Source organism: Malus sylvestris, chromosome 2 (assembly GCF_916048215.2).
Source record: "Malus sylvestris chromosome 2, drMalSylv7.2, whole genome shotgun sequence".
Taxonomy (NCBI): Eukaryota; Viridiplantae; Streptophyta; class Magnoliopsida; order Rosales; family Rosaceae; genus Malus; species Malus sylvestris.
Genome location: NC_062261.1, coordinates 9,756,377 through 9,777,273, shown reverse-complemented (window position 1 = coordinate 9,777,273; position 20,897 = coordinate 9,756,377). Strand labels below are relative to the sequence as shown.

At 43.2% G+C, this 20,897-nt stretch overlaps 1 long non-coding RNA gene across 1 annotated transcript; it reads right to left on the bottom strand.

The window, feature by feature from the left end:
• Positions 1–8,712: 8,712 nt before the first annotated feature.
• Positions 8,713–9,974, bottom strand: LOC126611818 (uncharacterized). The gene is made up of 4 exons (XR_007618932.1): positions 9,836–9,974; positions 9,655–9,752; positions 9,474–9,571; positions 8,713–9,390 (listed from the first exon to the last, which is right to left on the bottom strand). It is a non-coding gene; the product is annotated as an uncharacterized LOC126611818 (long non-coding RNA).
• Positions 9,975–20,897: the final 10,923 nt, after the last annotated feature.

Sequence of the window (20,897 nt, the reverse complement as noted above, 5' to 3'; positions counted from 1 at the left end):
TGGGCTGCTTACCGGGACGCTGGTGGAAAGGTTTATCTGCCCTTGTTCAACTTCGGGACACCTTGTCCGAGGCATGTTGGATCTCGGTGCATTATAAGAGTTGATTCACCAAGGTTGTCTGTTGTGCAAGGATGCTCGTCAACTCTATGACTTGTCGAGACAAGTGTTGTTCATCATTTAGATTGGAAACGCTTGGAAGGAATGTGCCTCATTGAGTGAAAGTGTGGTAGGCTCTGGGCGCGAGATTTAAGTTGGGAAATATCAAATCCGCGAAGAAATGTGGTGAAAATACCCCTGGCTTGATGGTAGGTCCGAATAGTTGAGATAGTCTTAGGTCGACTTGGGTTGCTTAGAAAGCTACGGGAGCAGGCTGGGCCACGAGAGCAGGCTGGGTTGCGAGAGTGGGCTGCTCAGTGGGAGCAGGCTGCTCATCGGGAGCAGGCTGGGCCGCGAGAGCAGGTTGGGCCACGAGAGTGGGTTGCTCGGCGGGAGAAGGCTGCTAAGTGCATGATGCATGCGAATGCGAGGCTTGGGCTCGGGCCCGTGCAAGCTTGGATGGCACGGCTTGGGCCATGATAGAACCTCGTAATGGTGGTACCACTCCGCCTATGACCACATTTAGCCTTGTGGATCGCCACGGTCCCATTTCTTAAGTATTAGAATTTTCACTTGTGGAATTTTCTAAATTTCTAGCAATTATATTTTTCTTATACGTTTTATCAAAGAACCTTTGCAAATAAAAAATTCTAATAATAAGAACGTATGAAAAATATTCAAATGGACTAGAAAATAAAGAAAAACATTTTTATGCGAGAGTCTTCTACGAGTATGGATCTCACCTCTCAATGAAAGCACCAATTTGTGGATGCAAATTTCTTCCTTCTTGATCTTGGACAAAATTGCACCTACAAAATAAATAACACCTTAGGTCAAGGCCAAGAGCCCCTCGCACCCACGATGAATTAGGGGAGACTTTGGCCGAAGAACCTCCGATGCCAAAATTAGAATTTTGAGAGAAAAGTGTTTGAAAGCTTTGGGGAATTTTAGCAAGAGTGAGGACCTAGGTTTTTGGTGAGAATGAGAGCCTATTTATAGGGATAGGGTTCTTGATTTAGGTTGAATTTAGGAGTTATGGGAATAATTGACTAATTAATTTAGCAAATAAAATTATTGCCAAATTAACTAGCTAATTAATGTGATAAAATAGGTAAATATTATGAGATCAACAAGGGTGGCCGATCCTTTGGGATTTTTGGGTATATTTTGTGGGTGATTTAATTGCTGATTAATGGATTAGGAATTAATCCATTAATTAGCCAATTAACCTCCACTTAAATGTAATGTTATGTGGGTTATAAAATAATTACCTAAGATGAGGATGGATGAGAATATCTTTGAATTGGTTACCTATTTTGGACACTTTTGACTTGATTGACGGATCATTGTCCGCTGCTCGCGTGTAGGAATCCCGGTATGCCTCAAGGGTATTTTTGTCATCTTTTACCCAAAAATCCACATGTCGCATTGTGATTATATTTGGCTCCACAGACAGCACGTAAAATAATCTCGTAATTATGCCTATAGACTCTTTTCTCTAAGTCTGCCATTGTGGCATTTTCGTTGATTGACAACGTCGCATTGTATTATTGATTTATATATTATAACATGAACAAACTACAATGTTAATATTTCGTTGAATAGTATAATACTGATAGACAAAAACATGTCATTTGCTTGTGTGATTGTCACATTGAAAGACTACTCCTTATGAAAAAGCAGAATATAAATTCAAGAACGACATCTTTATTTAGAGCAACAGATATTAAATATATGGGTCATATATATTTGGCAAAAAGTAGATTATAACATCAAACTACCCATGTTTGCAGTACACGTATGCCATCATCAATTGCTGGTCCATATAAACACAGTCAAGGAAGAAAATATCGGTAATATCGGAAATATCGGTAGTCCGAAAACACGGAAATATCGATGGAAATATCGGGATAATATCGATATCGATAAAAATTACATGGAAACCACGAAAATTGTAAGAAAAACTTGGAAATTTTTAATGAAACTTTGCAGGATGTTTATTTAGTCAATTATCTATTAGTTTATCACAAAAAATTGGAAGGAAATGTATTGCATGATGGATTTAACTGATTTAAGTTGATTATATAGCGAGCTGGCAAACATTGTGAGTGTAGAAAATATGTAGTAATTAATGAAAGAAGTTTATACACACCATAATCATTTATATATAATTAATTAGTACAATATTGGGAGGTTTTATTTAGGATATTAAAAAAAAAAAAGGAAGTGAATAAAATGATGAAGAATAATGTGCCGAATTTGACACTTTAAATTTCTTACACATAAGCATGCGTCTAGGCATTGAAGTTCCAAATTATAGTATATCAATTAACGATTGAAAATCAATACGTTGAATAAGACTAAACTTTAATTTGGATGCCGATTATGTTTTTTCAAGTTTATATAAAGTAAAAGAATTGAATTTTGGAAGCCAGGAGTGTGTCAATTGTTTTATAATTCGTCCGAATACATATATCAGGTTGCTACTCAACGTAATTTGAAAGTATATCTAGTGCAAGGACTTGTCTTTTTTTGTTGATAAGCAAAGGGTTTGTAGCTTTTTTTGCTAAGCAGTAGAACATATTATGTTTGTTTAATCTTTAGCATTTGATCGTTGTCCACAAATATAGCATTTAATCTCACACGCCACTACACACATAGAGAGCAAGTCAGAGAGTGAGTGAAACGCCACCACACACGCACTTCGAGACCCCCCACACCACACACGCACACAGAGACTGAGCTCAGTCTCTCGATCCTTCCTTATCTCTCTTCCGAGTTCTGAACTTTTGAGTCTTCTCCCTTTCTTCTCTCTTCTCCAGTTCTCCCACATACACAGAGACATCATCTCTCGATCCATCTCTCCACTGCGTCTCCCTCTGCTCCTCCCTGGCCTTCCTCCTCGTCGAGCCCGTCACCATGTCCCACGACCTCTACCTCTCCTCCGTCGTCCCCATCGGCGCGATCCTCCTCGTTCGCGTCTCACTCTGCTCCTCCCTCGCCTTCCTCCTCGTCGAGCCCGTCACCATGTCCCGCGGGCCGCAACCTCTACCTCTCCTCCGTCGTCCCCATCGACGCGATCCTCCTCGTCCGCGTCTCCCTCTGCTCTCTCTCTCTCTCCTCTCTTTCAGCCGCTGATCGAATACGATCTGTGAAATGCTTGCTCATTGATCTCTCAGCTCCATCCGATCCACGGCCTTTCAAAGATGATGATCGTTAGCACTGTAACTGCCGGTGAGGTACTCGATTTCTCAGCTTCTACTGTTTTCTTCCAGATCTTGCTCGAATTCAAGCCCTTACTTCTCAGATTAGTGTAATTTTGTCACTGATTTTGGTATAAAGTGGTAATTTTTGTTGAAAGATAGTGATGATTTTGTTCCGTTTGGTTGCAGGTTTCGTTCTTGCTCGGAGTTATTCCGATTCTCCGGCGAGGTTGTGACTGTCGAGATACCAAAATATCGCGATATTATCGATATTATCGATAATATCGCGATATTTTGATGAAAATTCTTTGGATACCTATTAAAATATCGGTAAAGCAAAAAACCGATAATATCGGCGAAATATCGCCAATATTATCGATTTTTTCTTCCTTGAACACAGTTACACAGTTGCCATTTTGGAGGGAAAGGGATCTTCTCCGGATCCATTCCATCAAATCCACCCAATCAATTAATCCGGACCCTTAAAATTTGATCTAACGGTTACAAACATGAAGCTCCTTTAAAAGTTATAATAACTTTAGCCGTTAGATCAAATTTCAAAGGCTTGAATAGGTGATTTGGTGGATTTGATGGAAGGGTTCCAGATATGATCCCTTTCCATTTTGGAGCATGTAAGATTGTGCTATTAATTGCATGAAATAGTATATAATTGTCTTCAACAAATTTATGGTTCAAATATTAATTATTGAGGGTATAGACCTACAACCAATCAAGGTATAAAATATCGATGATATCGGAAATATCGGTAGTCCAAAAACACGGAAATATCGATGGAAATATCAGGATATTATTGATATCGATAAAAATTAAATAAAAACCACGGAAATTGTAAGAAAAACTTGGAAAATTTTATTGAAACTTTGCAGGATGTTTATTTAGTAAATTATCTATTAGTTTATCACAAAAAAATTGGAAGGAAATACATTACATGATGGATTTAACTGATTTAAGTTGATTATACAACGAGCTGACAAACACTGTGAGTGTAGAAAATATGTAGTAATTTGTTTGTACCATACTTGACCAATCCCGAAACTACCGAGCACCGGCCAACGCTATACTGTCAAGGACCCAGAAGAGTTCCCCTCCGACCAGGAGGCCAATCACTACTCGACACGTGTCAAGATTAGAAGCCAATCAGAGCGCAGCACGTGTCGACATCAAGAACCAATCACAACATGACACATGTCAATGTGACAAAGCTACAAGTTTTTCTATAAATAGGGGTCATTCCCCCACAATATGGCCTAATGCCATTTTGTGTTAAATCATTCACAAGAACTCACTAAATTGAGAGCTTGATCCTTTGTACTTGTGTAAGCCCTTCACTACTAATAAGAACTCCTCTACTCCGTGGACGTAGCCAATCTGGGTGAACCACGTACATCCTGTGTTTGCTTCTCTGTCTCTATTCATTTACGTACTTATCCTCACTAGTGACCGAAGCAACCAAGCGAAGGTCACAAAACCTGACACTTTCTGTTGTACCAAAGTCTTCGCTGATTTTGTGCATCAACATTTGGCGCCGTCTGTGGGAAGCGACACTTATTCCTACTCTCTTCAGCTGTGTCAAGCTGGTTTCTATCATTCGTACACTTTCTTTTGACCAGGCATCCCTCTCCAACATGGGAAGCGAAGGAAGCCACAGCACACAGAATGACACCCCCCTTGCACATAGTGCGAAACAACGAAAGAAGGAAGGAAAACGAGTTCTTCTTCAAGCTAAAGTCGATGAGTTGGAAGCTCAGAACAACAAGATAGCAATAAGGAATGAGGTCCTCCAGGAGCAATATGAGAAGCTCTTCGAGACACTCCACGAAGCTAGGCAAGCTCAGACACGCGAGCTTGTTGCCCCCGTGGAGGTCAACCATCAACTGGGTGCCCTCCAACATGGAGGGTCACATGCATTCGACATAGATATCCCTGATAGGGAACAGATTACCCCTCGACTTGATAATCAACATGAGGCTTCTCTTAACCCAGTTGCTTCGACCCGAACCATGAGAAGTGGAGGGAGACACCTCTTTACTGAAGGGGCAGAAGGATCGAAAGCAGTCTTTCGCGATTGTCGGGATTTCCTGAAGCAACGTCGAGAGAATTCCATCCATATAAGCTCAAAGATTAATGACCCAAGGATTTCTGAGAGACTCGGTCCCCTGCCACGGCCCAAGCCGGCCACCAATTTGGGGAAGGGGCAACAAGTCCCAGAGAGACATGAGGGTACAGGGGACTCAGAGGTGTTCCGACAGACATACCCTGGAAGCCAGTACAGCGAGTCCAGGGAAAAATCACATGCCCTTGATCAAACCTTCCTAATTCCAAGAGGAGATGGAGATTTACGAAAGAAAGCTCCAGTGACACATAACTCCGCTCAGGACCCCCTTGTCCTACAACTTCTTGAGGAAGTAAACAAGTTGAAGGCTGAACGTCAGGCTGAAATACCTGACTGGAACCAACCCAGGCCTGGCCCTCTTACAAGGAGGATCCTCAACACCCCCCTTCAAGCAAAGACAAAGCAAAAGCTTGGCTTGCAACTTTATACTAGAAAAGAGGACCCGATTGAGCACCTTAACCTCTTTGAATCCACCATGGCATACCGGATGCACACCGACGAAGAGCGATGTCTTCTCTTCCCCTCCACCCTCTCTAGTGGAGCTCTAAATTGGTATTGTCGTCTTACACCTGAGACGGTAGACTCATTTGAGGAATTGAGGAAACTATTTGTTTCCCAACACATTTTCCAAACCGATCGCTTGCACTCTGCAGATGACTTGTACACTATCCGCCAGAAGCCAGACGAGTCATTACGTATGTATGTTGGCCGCTTCAGCCATGAATACTCCCGGTGTGCCGAGGCAGACGACAAGACTGCCCTCAAAGCCTTCACGGCAGGCCTACGTGATTGTTTCTTTAAATACATGATCAATGCCAATACTTGGAAGACTTACTCTGAGGTGATGGCGCAGGCTTATAACCATGCATCCGCCGAGGCAAAGACATATCAGGAGAAACCCCCTACAACCATCCTTTATCAACAAATGGGAGGTGGAAGCCAGACTCACCTAAATGAGAAGACCTCGACTTTCCAAACAGCAGTGGCACCTCCCCATGCCTTGCATAATGCTTCACCGAATCAACAGACATATCAATTTCAAGGCAAGAGGAAGGATTTCCATCCTCACCACTCTCCTTTCAGTAAAAAGAGTAAGGGACACTATCCCGATAACCAAGGGTATCGCCACAATAGCGCTCGCCCCCAGGCAGTCAATGCAGTGGGTCAAACCCGCGTCAAGGGTATCGCCACAATAGCGAGGTTTTAGCCTGCCATACTTAAGGTGTCTTACGCCTGCCGAGGCGGAAATCGTCCTTCGGGAAATACATGAGGGAGTCTGTGGAGATCATGCTGGATCTCGGTCCCTAGCACACAAGACTTTTCGCCAAGGATATTACTGGCCAACACTCCACCAGGATGCCATCAAAGTATCCCGCTCATGTGACAAATGTCAACGATATGCGGCTATTCCTCATTCCCCTCCAGAGCCTCTTACTCCTATGATCAGCCCTTGGCCCTTCGCCCAGTGGGGACTTGATTTGATCGGCCCAATGCCGGCAGGGAAGGGCAAAGTCTGTTACGCAGTCGTTGCAGTGGACTACTTCACAAAGTGGGCCGAAGTAGAACCCTTGGCAACCATTACTGAGGCAAAGATAGAAGACTTCGTGTGGAAGAACATCCTTTGTAGATTCGGCATTCCCAATGCGATAGTCACTGACAATGGGCGACAGTTCGACAACAAGAAGTTCAGGTTGTTCTGCTCTAAGTTCAACATCAACTTATGCTTTGCCTCTCCAGCTCATCCCCAGTCTAATGGACAAGTTGAGGCCATCAACAAAATAATCAAGCGCACTTTGAAAACCAGCTTGGACAAAGCTAAAGGCTGTTGGCCAGAATTTGTACCCCAAGTTCTTTGGTCATATCGCACTTCATATCGGACTTCAACAGGAGAAACTCCATTCTCACTTGCCTTTGGCACAGAGGCGGTTGTCCCTGTTGAGCTCGAGCAAGCAACATTCCGAGTCCAGAACTACATTCAAAGTGAAAATGACAAACAACTCACCCTCAACTTGGATTTAGTCGAGGAACACAGAAACCAAGCTCACTTGAGGAATGTCGCCTACAAGCAGCGCATCTCCAACTATTATGACTCTAGGGTCAAGCTTCGTTCTTTCAAAATAGGAGACTGGGTCTTAAAGAAAAGATTACTCTGCGACAGAGTCCCGAGTGAAGGCACACTTAGTCCAAACTGGGATGGACCGTATGAAGTCATTGGCATCAGTCGCCCTGGCTCTTACACACTTAGAAGCTCCGATGGCAAGACCCTTGGCCATCCATGGAACGCTGATCACTTGAAGTACTACTACAAATAGACTCACGATGTACAAGTGTTGAGCTATAGCCGTTCGGCATCCTATGTAATGAAGGCCATTTGGCAATGAATTCAATAAAGAGTCACTACAAAACAAGCAAATGAAGACCGTGTCAAGCGCCAAAAAAAAAAAAAAAAAAAAAAAAAAAAAAAAAAAAAAAAAAAAAAAAAAAAACAACTTCATCCAAAAAGCTTCACCCGAAAAGCTTCACCTCCAAAGCTTCACCCACAAAGCTTCACCTAAAAAGCTTCACCCAAAAAGCTTCACCATCAAAGCTTCACCTAAAAAGCTTCACCCAAAAAGCTTCACCTAAAAAGCTTCACCCAAAAAGCTTCACCATCAAAGCTTCAACTAAAAGCTTCACCCAAACAGCTTCACCCGAAAAGCTTCACCTAAAAAGCTTCACCCAAAAAGCTTCACCCGAAAAGCTTCACCTAAAAAGCTTCACCCACAAAGCTTCACCTAAAAAGCTTCACCCAACAAGCTTCACCCGAAAAGCTTCACCTCCAAAGCTTCACCCACAAAGCTTCACCTAAAAAGCTTCACCCAAAAAGCTTCACCATCAAAGCTTCACCTAAAAAGCTTCACCCAAAAAGCTTCACCTAAAAAGCTTCACCCAAAAAGCTTCACCATCAAAGCTTCACCTAAAAAAGCTTCACCCAAACAGCTTCACCCGAAAAGCTTCACCTAAAAAGCTTCACCCAAAAAGCTTCACCCGAAAAGCTTCACCTAAAAAGCTTCACCCACAAAGCTTCACCTAAAAAGCTTCACCCAACAAGCTTCACCCGAAAAGCTTCACCTCCAAAGCTTCACCCACAAAGCTTCAACACCAAAGCTTCACCTACAAAGCTTCAACACAAAACCTTGCTCCAAATAAACAAATTTTGTTCACAAAACCCAAGATGCCCTTGAACTTGTACAAAAACACTTGGGTAAACATAAACATTTTTTGTTTTACACCCACAAGGGCCCAAAATTTTCCTTCTTATTTATTCACTTATATATGTTCTCAAACATATTATAATAGATCCAACAACAAGCCAAAGTCCCAAATTTCATAATGGACAAAAGTACAAGCAATTCATCAATAATGAAGGTGCTACAAAAATTGGAATCTGCCCCAAAATAGAAATCCAACCCAGGAGACTTTTTCTCTCTCTCCCTCTTCCGCCTCCTTTCATCTATCAAATTTCTGCAACCTCTGCTCTTCTCCAATGGAGCTGAATTTTGGACACCCTATAGTTCTTGAGCATATGAACAACTTTCAAGAAGGAACCATTTCTGTTTGAGCGACGGAAATTAAAGTGTTGAAGCTCCAAACATGATAGTCGGCTTCTTGCAGATTTCGAAGCTGTTGTGATGTTTCGAAGATCTGGAAATATTTAACCGTTAGTTCATCCTGAATTTTTGATATGTTATGAAAGAGTCGATGAGGAACAACTTCAATGAAGAAAGCATACCGATCTGAACAAGAGAAAATGGAGTTTCGAAGCTCACAACAAATCTGACGGGTTGACAGACAAATAATAACCAGTCATTCATCATACCTGAATTTCTTGAGTTATACAGCTCCGAGGGATCTCAAATTTGGATATGTTGTAGTTCACAAGCTGAGGAACAACTTCAATGAAGAAAGCATACCGATCTGAACAAGAGAAAATGGAGTTTCGAAGCTCACAACAAATCTGACGGGTTGACAGAAAAATAATAACCAGTCATTCATCATACCTGAGTTTCTTGAGTTATACAGCTCCGAGGGATCTCAAATTTGGATATGTTGTAGTTCACAAGCTGAGGAACAACTTCAATGAAGAAAGCATACCGATCTGAACAAGAGAAAATGGAGTTTCGAAGCTCACAACAAATCTGACGGGTTGACAGAAAAATAATAACCAGTCATTCATCATACCTGAGTTTCTTGAGTTATACAGCTTCGAGGGATCTCAAATTTGGATATGTTGTAGTTCACAAGCTGAGGAACAACTTCAATGAATAAAGCATGCTGATCTGAGCAAGAGAAAATAGAGTTTCAAAGCTCACAACAAATCTGACGGGTTGACAGACAAATGATAAACAGTCACTCATCATACCTGGATTTCTGGTGTTGTACTGCTCCGATGGCTCTCCAATTTGGATATGTTGTAGTTAAGGAATTAACGAACAACTTTCATGAAGACAACTTTGTGATTCGACCTACAGATGATGGTGTTATGTTGAAAAACAATTCCGGTTGTTAGGGGAAATGAAAAACAATTCCACCAAAGAAACATCATTATGATGTTTCATCATTATGGTGTTTTCATCATTATGATGCTTTCATCATTGTGATGCTTCCATCATTGTGATGCTTCCATTATGATGTTAATGCACCAACGGTTACACCTTCTGCAATTCCACTTATTCGGGCCTAGCAACCTTCATCAACAAAATCTATGAAGAAAAAGTCCGGGGCTACCACTTAGAAAACAAAAGAATGAAGTTTTGGTACTTACGACATGGACTATTAGCAAGACACCTCATTCGTCAACTCCCTCGACTAGAGACTTGGGGGACTCCCACCATATGCTACTACGCCTTGGTACTCAAAAGTTCGTGACTACTCAGTGACTTGGATTTTTCAAGTCTCCAACCGAGAAGTTTTCCTCACTCGGGAAATTAAGGGAACACTACCTCAAACTACATGCTTCACTCACAAAGCTTCAACAATACAGGTTTCAACAAAAGCAAAAATTCAAAGAACTTTATGAAGAAGGCTTTGGTGTATTTAACACAATATGTTGAAATGAAGCAAAGCTTATTTATTAATATTTTCGATAAGCCACAAATATGTACATATACATGAGTCAAAATAAACAAACAAAAGGGAGCCTTCACAAAGGTTGCTTAGGGGAAGTCTCAGCAGTCGGTAGAGCCCCAGAAAGAGAAAGCACCGGAGGGTGGTTATCCGGAGCCTCAGTACTTGACAAAACCCCAGAAGGAGGAGGCATTGGAGGTTCATCATTTGAAGCTTCATTACCAGGTACAGCCCCAGAGGACGAAGGCAATAAATGCCTTTGGAACAAACCCACAAACCGCTGATGATCAAGTAAAACCTTACCATCAGATTCCTTCATCTGGTCAAGCTTCCTCTTCATGTTTGTAGCATAGTCATGGGCGAGCCGGTGCAACTGCTTATTCTCATGCTTGAGCCCTCTAATCTCCTGTTTGAGACTCATCACTTCAGCAACCAATGATTCAACTTGGCGGGTTCTAGCAAATAGGCGTTGGGCCATATTAGACACAGAACCTGCACACTGAACACTAAGAGCCAGAGAGTCCTTAACAGCCAACTCATCAGACCGTTTGGAAAGTAGTCTGTTATCTTTGGGAGTGAGAAGGTTCCTGGCCACCACTGCAGCGGTCATATCATTCTTCATCACAGAATCCCCAACGGTAAGAGGACCAGTAGGGGATATGAAGGATGGGCGCCATATGTTGTCTGGAGAAGGCGTGGCTGTCTCTTCTCCAAGGTTCAAGTCAAAACGACGGTCGGAGGGTCCAGACATTTTCAAATGTGTTGAAGAAGGAAGAGGTCAGACAAATCAAGATCTTAGAAGTGCAAGAAATGAGCTTCTACTGGTAGAGATTCAAGTGTGCTGTGGAACTTAATGCCAGCCTCTATAAAAATCTGCACTCGACGGAGCTTCAGAAATCGAAGAGGCGTTTGCTTTCTCAAAAGCTGGGCTGCTCAGAGACCACGAGGGCCGATCTCAGAAATCGAAGAGGCGTTTGCTTTCTCAAAAGCTGGGCTGCTCAGAGACCACGAGGGCCGATCTCAGAAATCGAAGAGGCGTTTGCTTTCTCAAAAGCTGGGCTGCTCAGAGACCACGAGGGCCGATCTCAGAAATCGAAGAGGCGTTTGCTTTCTCAAAAGCTGGGCTGCTCAGAGACCACGAGGGCCGATCTCAGAAATCGAAGAAGCACCTGCTTTTTCAGCCTTGTCAGCACCTGTCACATGCACACTCAGCTTTGCGGAAATTACGGGCAATCTGTCGAAGATTTCTGGTGAAGTAGAAAGCACGTGAATCTTACTGTTCAATCACCGCTCTCCATATGCACCATCAACTCCTCGGGTACCACATATAACTTTGTCAAAGATCTCTGACAAAGTTTAGGCACGAGAATTTCGAAGTTCCAGCTACCCTACTATTACCCATAAGGGTAAAGGAACAGCACCACTGCTTGACAACTGGAAAGTCCCTATGTGTGTCGACCTCCGGGTTTTGCGGCAAGACAGGTTGGCAAGAACGTCCAACCTTTACTCACATTCGAGAAAAGACTCCCAACATAATTACTTTCTAAAAAACCGGAGTAGCACCGCTTTCCGAATCTCGAGAGTCAGATCCTCGACGGGATTGCTTGTTCGAAAACCGAAGAGGCACAACTCTCAGAACTTCGAGAGCTTGATTTCCTTAGATAAAGCTTGTCTGTAATCTTCACACGTAACATCAGCTTTCCAGATACCACATACCACTTTTTCAAAGTGCTCTGACAAAATTAAAACACGTGAAGCTGGCAGCTCCCACTACATTGTTGTGACCAAGAAGGGTAAAGGAATAGCATTACTACTTGTTATTGGGAAATCCCTATATACATTGACCTCCCTCCTCAACGGACAAGCAAACCTGCAAAAATGCTCAACCCTTTCTCGCATTCGAAAAGGCACCCTCAACATAACCTCTCGAAATACTCAGCTTTATTTCCCCCCGATAATACCTCAGCAAATAAGCCACACCAAGAACAAGAGTATCTCATATCATCAGGGTCGAAAGCAAGAGTATCCCATATCATGCTTTCTCCCTATATTTGTCTTTGTCCTTGTCCACACCTGCAGGACAAGGAGAAAGAGAGCAGTCAGTCGGAACCTGAAATCAAACCTCCAATTTGGAATTGACTGCCTGGAGCCTTTGCCTGGTTGCTTACTTAGCATTGCTCTCGAGTACTCATCCTCAACTGCTGTCAAGGTCACGAATTCCACCGGCAAATACCTCATGACAGTTGATCAGATATTGGCTCTTTACACTGAAGCTGCCAAGCGTGGATGAGTCACTATGAAGGAATGTTCTGAAGGACCATTTAAATGCAAAGGTTGCACACCACTTCTGCCATGCAAAAGATTGAAGCAGAAGGTTCAACGGTGAGCTGAAACAGATCACTACAGCACGACACCTTTCCATACCACATTCATTATTCCGTCAACAGCAAAAGTATCCCATATCATCAAGGTCGAACGTACTCTAGATTTGATGGACTTGTTTTGACCCTCAAATTTTTGAGTCGGCCTTATACTCTGAAGGGCACCAGAAACCCCTCCAACACAGTTCAAGAATAAGCCTGTGGAAAGTTACTTCTTCAAAAGCAAAAGTATCTCATATCATCTCTTATCCATTTGCTTCTCCTTATCCTGGCAGTTGAATGAGAGACAAGGAGAATGAGAACAATCAACCGGAAGCCGAAGTCAAACCTCTGATCCTGGATTGCTTACTTGGAAGTTTGACTGCTTACCTTGTCTGTCACCTCTTTCGGCAGATCTCCTAGCTCGGCGACTTGGGGGACTCCTACTATAGGGTTTGTATCACACTTGACTAAGCCCGAAACTACAACTAAGCTTCAAGTGAAATTGATACATTACCTTGTGCGTCAACATCAGCTAAATACACCATTCCCGGATGGAGGAAAGGTACTTCCAGAGAAGGGCAAATGAAGATCAGACCACACTTCGGTACTTAGAAGTTTCGTGATTACTCAAGGGATTGGATCTTGCAAGTCCCCAACCGAGGAGTTTCCCTCACTCGGGAACTTAGGGGAGCACTGTTTGTACCATACTTGACCAATCCCGAAACTACCGAGCACCGGCCAACGCTATACTGTCAAGGACCCAGAAGAGTTCCCCTCCGACCAGGAGGCCAATCACTACTCGACACGTGTCAAGATTAGAAGCCAATCAGAGCGCAGCACGTGTCGACATCAAGAACCAATCACAACATGACACATGTCAATGTGACAAAGCTACAAGTTTTTCTATAAATAGGGGTCATTCCCCCACAATATGGCCTAATGCCATTTTGTGTTAAATCATTCACAAGAACTCACTAAATTGAGAGCTTGATCCTTTGTACTTGTGTAAGCCCTTCACTACTAATAAGAACTCCTCTACTCCGTGGACGTAGCCAATCTGGGTGAACCACGTACATCCTGTGTTTGCTTCTCTGTCTCTATTCATTTACGTACTTATCCTCACTAGTGACCGAAGCAACCAAGCGAAGGTCACAAAACCTGACACTTTCTGTTGTTCCAAGACCTCCGGTTTTGTGCATCAACATAATTAATGAAAAAAAGATTAAACACACCATACTCATTTATATATAAAGATTTACTACAACTTTCGAGTAAAACTCATATTTTAGTTTTTAAATCTACCCTAATCCTGACATACTGCCGCACCCATCATTTCTCTACTACCTTTTTTCCCTCTTCACGTGGGATGTACCTCCCTCATTTTTCTATTATTTCTTTCCTTTCCACACACACACACACACGCACAGACACACCCCACTCCCTCATTTTCTATTATTTCTTTCCTTTCCACACACACACACGCACAGACACACACACACACGCACAGACACACCCCACTTCCACACACACACACGCATAGACCACTTCCTTCTCCCTCATTCCTCTCCTCATTCATCTCCGGTTCTCCCCCCATCTCTTCTCTACAAGTCTTATTCCCAGAGCAGACAGACACACATACACCCCACTTCCCCGTGTTTCCCTATTCCCCAATCCCTCGAACCTTCTCCCTCATTCATGTCCTTGTTTCTTCTCCCCTGGTGCACAGACCACCACACCCACACCTGTCGAGCACCACAGTGGCGCACACTCCGGCGAGCACCATCACCACCTGTGGACCATTCCTCCTCCATTTCTCACATCCTGGCAACCACCATCAGGCAAGGGGATCCATTAAAGGGTTTGATTCAAACCCGAGCGGGTTTTGGGATCCGGAGAAAATGGATTTTTCATTTCCGACGATGGAGGCGCAGATCTTGGATTGCAGAGAGAGATATGGGCAGCTGCGACGATGCAGCCTCGGCTGCCTTTCCGACGACGGAGGCACGACGATGTTTCGATAATATCGAATATATTACGATATTATCGATAATATCGCAATATTTTGACGACAATTAGGGGGATACGTGGGAAAATATCGGTCTCTCTGAAAAACGATAATATCGGCGATATCGATATTTTAGTCATTGCAACCAATCGACTTTGTTAGAAAAAAATACTCTTATTTTTTTATTATTTTTTTTATTTTAACAAACAACATTACCTACATTAGGGGTAAACTTAGTCTCACAATGAACTAACAATAATGTGGTTTAAATTCGTCTTTGGCGAAAATCAAACCTAAAACCTATCACTTATAAGCGAAGAGGAATACCATTAGACTGTAGTACTAAGTAGCAAAAAAAAAAAAAAAACTTAGGTCTTTGTGATAACCACGTTTGAAATCCTGCATTTCAACTTTAAGATTCAATTACCAATTTTATATTGGAAATCTAAATCTTAGAATAGGTCCCTAATCGATACCACGAATTTAGTTTTCATCTATGAACTCTACTAATAGTTTCTCTTGTTCTTGAATTATGTCATTTGTTGCACTAGTAGTCCTTTACATTAACTCTGTTAACGTTTTCGTTAAGTTGAGGGATAAAACAAAAAAAATCATCTAAAAAATAAGAAAATAAAATTCTTATAGAGAAAGACTTTATTCCTTAACGATTAAGGAGGAACTTCCTCTTAAAATACCTCGTGATTTGTTCACATAGTTTCATACTTATGATCGGAATTCTTTAAGGATTTGACGAAATGATATTAGTGTTAATTGATTGTTTGAAGAGATGATCTTTACATAGTGATTTATAATATGAACGGTTTCAATCATAAACACGAAATTATGTGAATAGGCCACAAAATATTTTAAGGAGGAACTCCTCCTTAACCTCAAAGAGTCGAACTCTTCTCTTTTTTAAATTATTAGATTTTTTTTTTTGGTATGAAAAACCACTATACTTTTAAATTTAACAGAAAAGAAGACAAATTTAATGAAAGGACCGTTCATGCAATGCAGAGTTAAGTTAGAGGATGAGATAAACTAATATGAGAGTTCAGAGACAAACACTAAAGTTCGGGGACCTTTGCTACCACGCAGTCTTATTGCAATTATACCGTTAAGAATAACATATAGATGATGACATATAAAAAATTTGGTCATGTGTGAAGAAAGTTAAGGTTTCATCGTAAAATTAATGGGCTATATGGAAAGTAATCCAATTACCTATAAGCACATACTGTGGAGCCAAAAATAATCACAAGGCGACACGTGGATTCTTGGGTAAAAGAGGACAAAAATACCCTTGAGGCATACTGGGATTCCTACGCGCGAGCAGCGGGCAATCATCCTTAAACCAAGTCAAAAGTGCCCAAAATAGGTAACAATTTAAAGCCTATTTCATCAAATCCTTTCTATAAGGTAATTCCTAAAACCTAATTTATTCTATATATTTTGTATTCCATTATTTAGCTAATCAATTAGCTAAATGATATTTTCCTTTCATATTCCCTAAAAATTGATTAATTAAGGGATTAATTACCTAATCAATCCCTTAATTATCAAATAAAACACCCATTCACACCTAAAACTACCAAGAGGCCGGCCACCTCCCTTTTCCTAACCTTTTTCACTTTTCTCCATTTTATTACCCCATTTATACAAATAATCAATTTTGTAACTCCTAATTAAACATAAATTAAACCCAAAAAACCCTAGCCACCTCCTATCCCTATAAATATATTCTCATTCTCACCAAAAAAGCCAATTCCAACACTTTGGCAAAAATCCCAAAATTCTCTAAACACTCTTTCTCTCTAAATTCTAACTTTGGCATCAGAGGTTCTTCGGCCAAAGCCCCCCATTCATCGTGGGCGCGTGAGGCTCTTGGTCTTAACCTAATGTGTTAATTGTTTTGTAGGTGCAAAATTGTCCAAGATCAAGGACGAAGAAATTTGCATCCACAAATTGGTGCTTTCATTGAGAGTTGAAATCCATACTCGTAGAAGACTCTCGCACAAAAAGGTTTTTTCTTTATTTTCTAGTCCATTTGAATATTTTTCATACGTTCTTATTATTAGAATTTTTTACTTGCAAAGGTTCTTTGATAAAACGTATAAGCAAAATATAATGGTTAGAAATTTAGAAAATTTCACAAGTGAAAATTCTATTGTTCAAGAAATGGGATTGCGGAGATCCGTGAGGCTAAATGCGACAATAAGTGGAGCAGCACCACCACCACGAGTTTCCACCATGGGAACCACCACGATGGCTACCTCGGTAGCCACCCGTGGCGAGGTCCATGGTGCCTTCACCACGGTTCGAGCCGTGTCATCCAAGGCTCACGGCCCAAGTCGTGCCATCCAAGTTTGCACTGGCCCGGGCCCAAGCCTCGCATTCGCTTGCATCACATACTAAGTAGCCTACTCCTGCCAAGCAACCTGCTCTCGCGGCCCAGCCTGCTCCTACCAAGCAGCCTGCTCTCGTGACCCAGCCTGCTCCCGACGAGCAGCCTATTCCCGTGGTCCAGCCTGCTCTTGCTAAGCAGTCTGCTCTTGCTAAGCAGTCTGCTCTCGTGACCCAGCCTGCTCCCGACGAGCAGTCCACTCCCGTGGTCCAGCCTGCTTCCGTCGAGCAGCCCACTCCCGTGGCCCAGCTTGCTTCCGTCGAGCAGCCCACTCCTGTGACCCAACCTGCTCCTGCCAAACAGCCTGCTCTGGTGACCCAGCCTGCTCCCGACGAGCAGCCCACTCCCGTGGTCCAGCCAACTCCAGTCGAGCAGCCCACTCCTGTGGCCCAGCCAGCTCCAATCAAGCAGCTCATTCTCATGGCCCAGCCTACTCTCGTGGCTTTCCAAGCAGCCCAAGTCGACCCAAGACTATCTCAACCATCTGGACCTACCATCGAGCCGGGGGCATTCTCACCATATTTTTTCGCGAATTTGACATTTCCCAACTCAAATCTCGCGCCCGGAGTCTATCACCCTTCCACTGCCCGAGAAGGTGCATTCCTTCCAAGCTCTTCCAATCCAAATGGCGAACAACACTTGTCTCGACAAGTCATAGAGTTGATGAGCGCCCTTGCACAACAGACAACCTTGGTGAATCAACTTTTGCAATGCATCGGGATCCAACGTGCCCTGGACGAGGTATCCCAAAGTAGGACAAGGGCATATAAACCTTTCCAGCAGCGTCCCGGCAAGTAGCCACTCGACCAGCCACGAGCCAAACGTTTGGGCAGTGTACATTCCCGTCTTAGCGCGCGAAGGAACATGCACTCTCGACTAGGCCCACAGATGAGCATACATTCACGGTTGGGGTCATACTTCGATAGTCAACATGAGCAACCTTCCGGGCAAAGTGTCAATTCGCGGCTAAGCCCACAAGGAGCATCATCCACCTCACATCAGAGTAGGCAGCATGACGGACGGAGAGAAGCAGTCACTCAATCCCGCTCAAGTTCAACCAGCAGCCTGCGAAGAACTTGCTCGCCTGCTAGGAACGTACCACATGCACTGCATCCGCGACATAGACGAGCCAAACACATGGAAGAGCAGCCTAGACCAGCAAGTCATGGCTGAGGGTAGCCGAGAGCTTCGCTACCTCAATAAAGGCAAATTCAGGAAGAAGTAGACAGACTATTGACCAAGCGATTGCATGATTTCCAACGCAATGAGGTCACCGATGAGGCATTACGACGGAACATGACCAATATAAGCAAGTCACCCTTCACGGACGAGATCGAGCAGACAGAGCCTCCACGCGAGTTCAGCATGCCGCATTTCACATCTTTCAAAGGGGATGAAGACCCGGAGAGACACTTAAAGCGCTATCGAAGCGTAATGATCCTTTATCGAAACAACGATGATCTTATGTGCAAGATATTCGCCACCACTCTACAAGGCGAAGCGCAAGATTGGTTCTATACCCTACCGCCACAATCCATCCGGAATTTTTACGAACTTTCTTTCGTTTTCACCAAAGAATATTCATCTTATCGCTCGATCAAAAAGAAGTCTGACCATTTGTTCGACGTCAAGAAGAACCCAAAGGAGTCGCTTCGCGACTATGTGAGGAGGTTCAAAGTAGAGAAGGCAAAAACAGTCGGATGCAACGACTCGATAGCTAGAGCAGCCTTCCAAAAATGACTTCCAACAGACCACCCGCTATTCAGAAAATTGATCAAGAAAGAAGATCTAACTTTGGCAGACTCTTTTGCTTTGGCAGAGAAGCATGCACTTTGGGATGAGGCTCGCCAATGCACATTCAAGGACTTGAAGAAGTACCCGACATCACCTCCCTAGAAGCAGCGGAGGATTTATTCGCATGTTTGATGGTATCTAAAGTAGCAATAAGCTCTACCATAATGCGAAAAGAGATGAGGGCCAGACTACCTGTATTCTACAGTTCAAAAGCTCATTTCGCTGCTATTAAAAATTCAAAAGCTAACTTTGACGATAATTGTTGTAACCCAAAAGCTTAAGTTTTACCTTCAAACGGAAGCAGTCATCATCATGACGCACTATTCTGCCGAATCCAAACCGGCGACGATAAAGGCGTAGACCCTGGCAGATGCAAAGTTTTCTGACAAACGCAACAACTCGGCCCAACGACGCCTCGAAGGCAGCCGAGCACACTTTAGCCACACCTGCTCCCTTAATGGAGATTTCTGACGTTTGCATGTCGACGACGCATCCAACTACGAAGGCTCGTGAGCAGCCGTGGTTCTTGCCACCCTAGACGTTTCAATGCTCAAGCAGGCGATCACTCTAAGCTTCAAAGCATCTAACAACGAAGCAAAGTACGAAGCCCCACTAGCAGGCCTTCGAATGACAAAAGACTTGGTGGTGAAAAAGCTTTCCATTCATTCCGAGTCCTAGCTAATCACCAGCCAGATTACCAGAGGCAAAGGCATAATGATCATGGCAATCGACTACTTCACCAAATAAGTAGAAGCAGAGCCCATGACGATCATGGTTCAGATGGACATAGAGCGCTTCATATGAAGGAGTATCATTTGCCGATTTGGCATCCCTTAATCCATCGTCACCGACAACGGCCCGTAATTCGTGGGTAAAGATTTGGCGAAGTTCTTCCAAAAATATGGCATCAAGCAGCACATGTCTACGCCAAGATATCCTCAAGGCAATAGGCGGGCCAAAGCATCCACTAAGATGATTTTCGATTGCCACAAGAAATCCCTCACCAATTAGAAAAGAAAATGGCCAGACAAACTCCAAGGATGTCTATGGGCATATCGCACAACCAAAAGACGAGCAACCGAAAGGAGATGGCCACAAGCTTAGATCTGGTAGAAGAAAGACGCAAACAGACTATCACTCGCATTGCAGCCTACCAGCATCAACTCATCTCCAGCTACAACAAAAGGGCCAAGATCCGGTAGTTCCAGCCTGGAGATCTGGTCATAAGAAAAACCTTCATCACTGCCAGCAGAAAAAGCTCCAAAAATATGGATCCCATCTGGGAAAGTCCATACAAGATCAGCAGAGTAGGTGGCAAGAACAATTACACCCTCGCCACCATAAAACGACAAAAAGATCGAAAAACAGTGTAACGCCTACAATATGAGGAAGTACTATGTGTGACCTCTCGCTACATCAAAGCCCGAAGACTCAAGCAGCTCGACGGGCACTACCTCACCAATCGAGGATTATCCAGTTGTTATGCAATTCTTACCTTACATCTAAGTTCTCGTTCGTTTAACTCGTTTTTCAATGAGGAATTCAGAAGTAATCATAACTTGGCTTGGCTGCATGCTTACAACAACTGATCACTCCTGCACTTAAAAAAAAGACCGCGCCCTTCTTAGGGACTTACCGCAGGAATTGCGCCCCCCGAGGGACCAACCATGCTCTCCGGTGCAAAAGGGTAAACTAATTGCTCTCCAACACGATAGGGTAAACCAATTCCCCGACACCCACATAGGTCAGCTCTCAAAGAACGGAAGGAGAAACTCTACACTCCGAATATCCA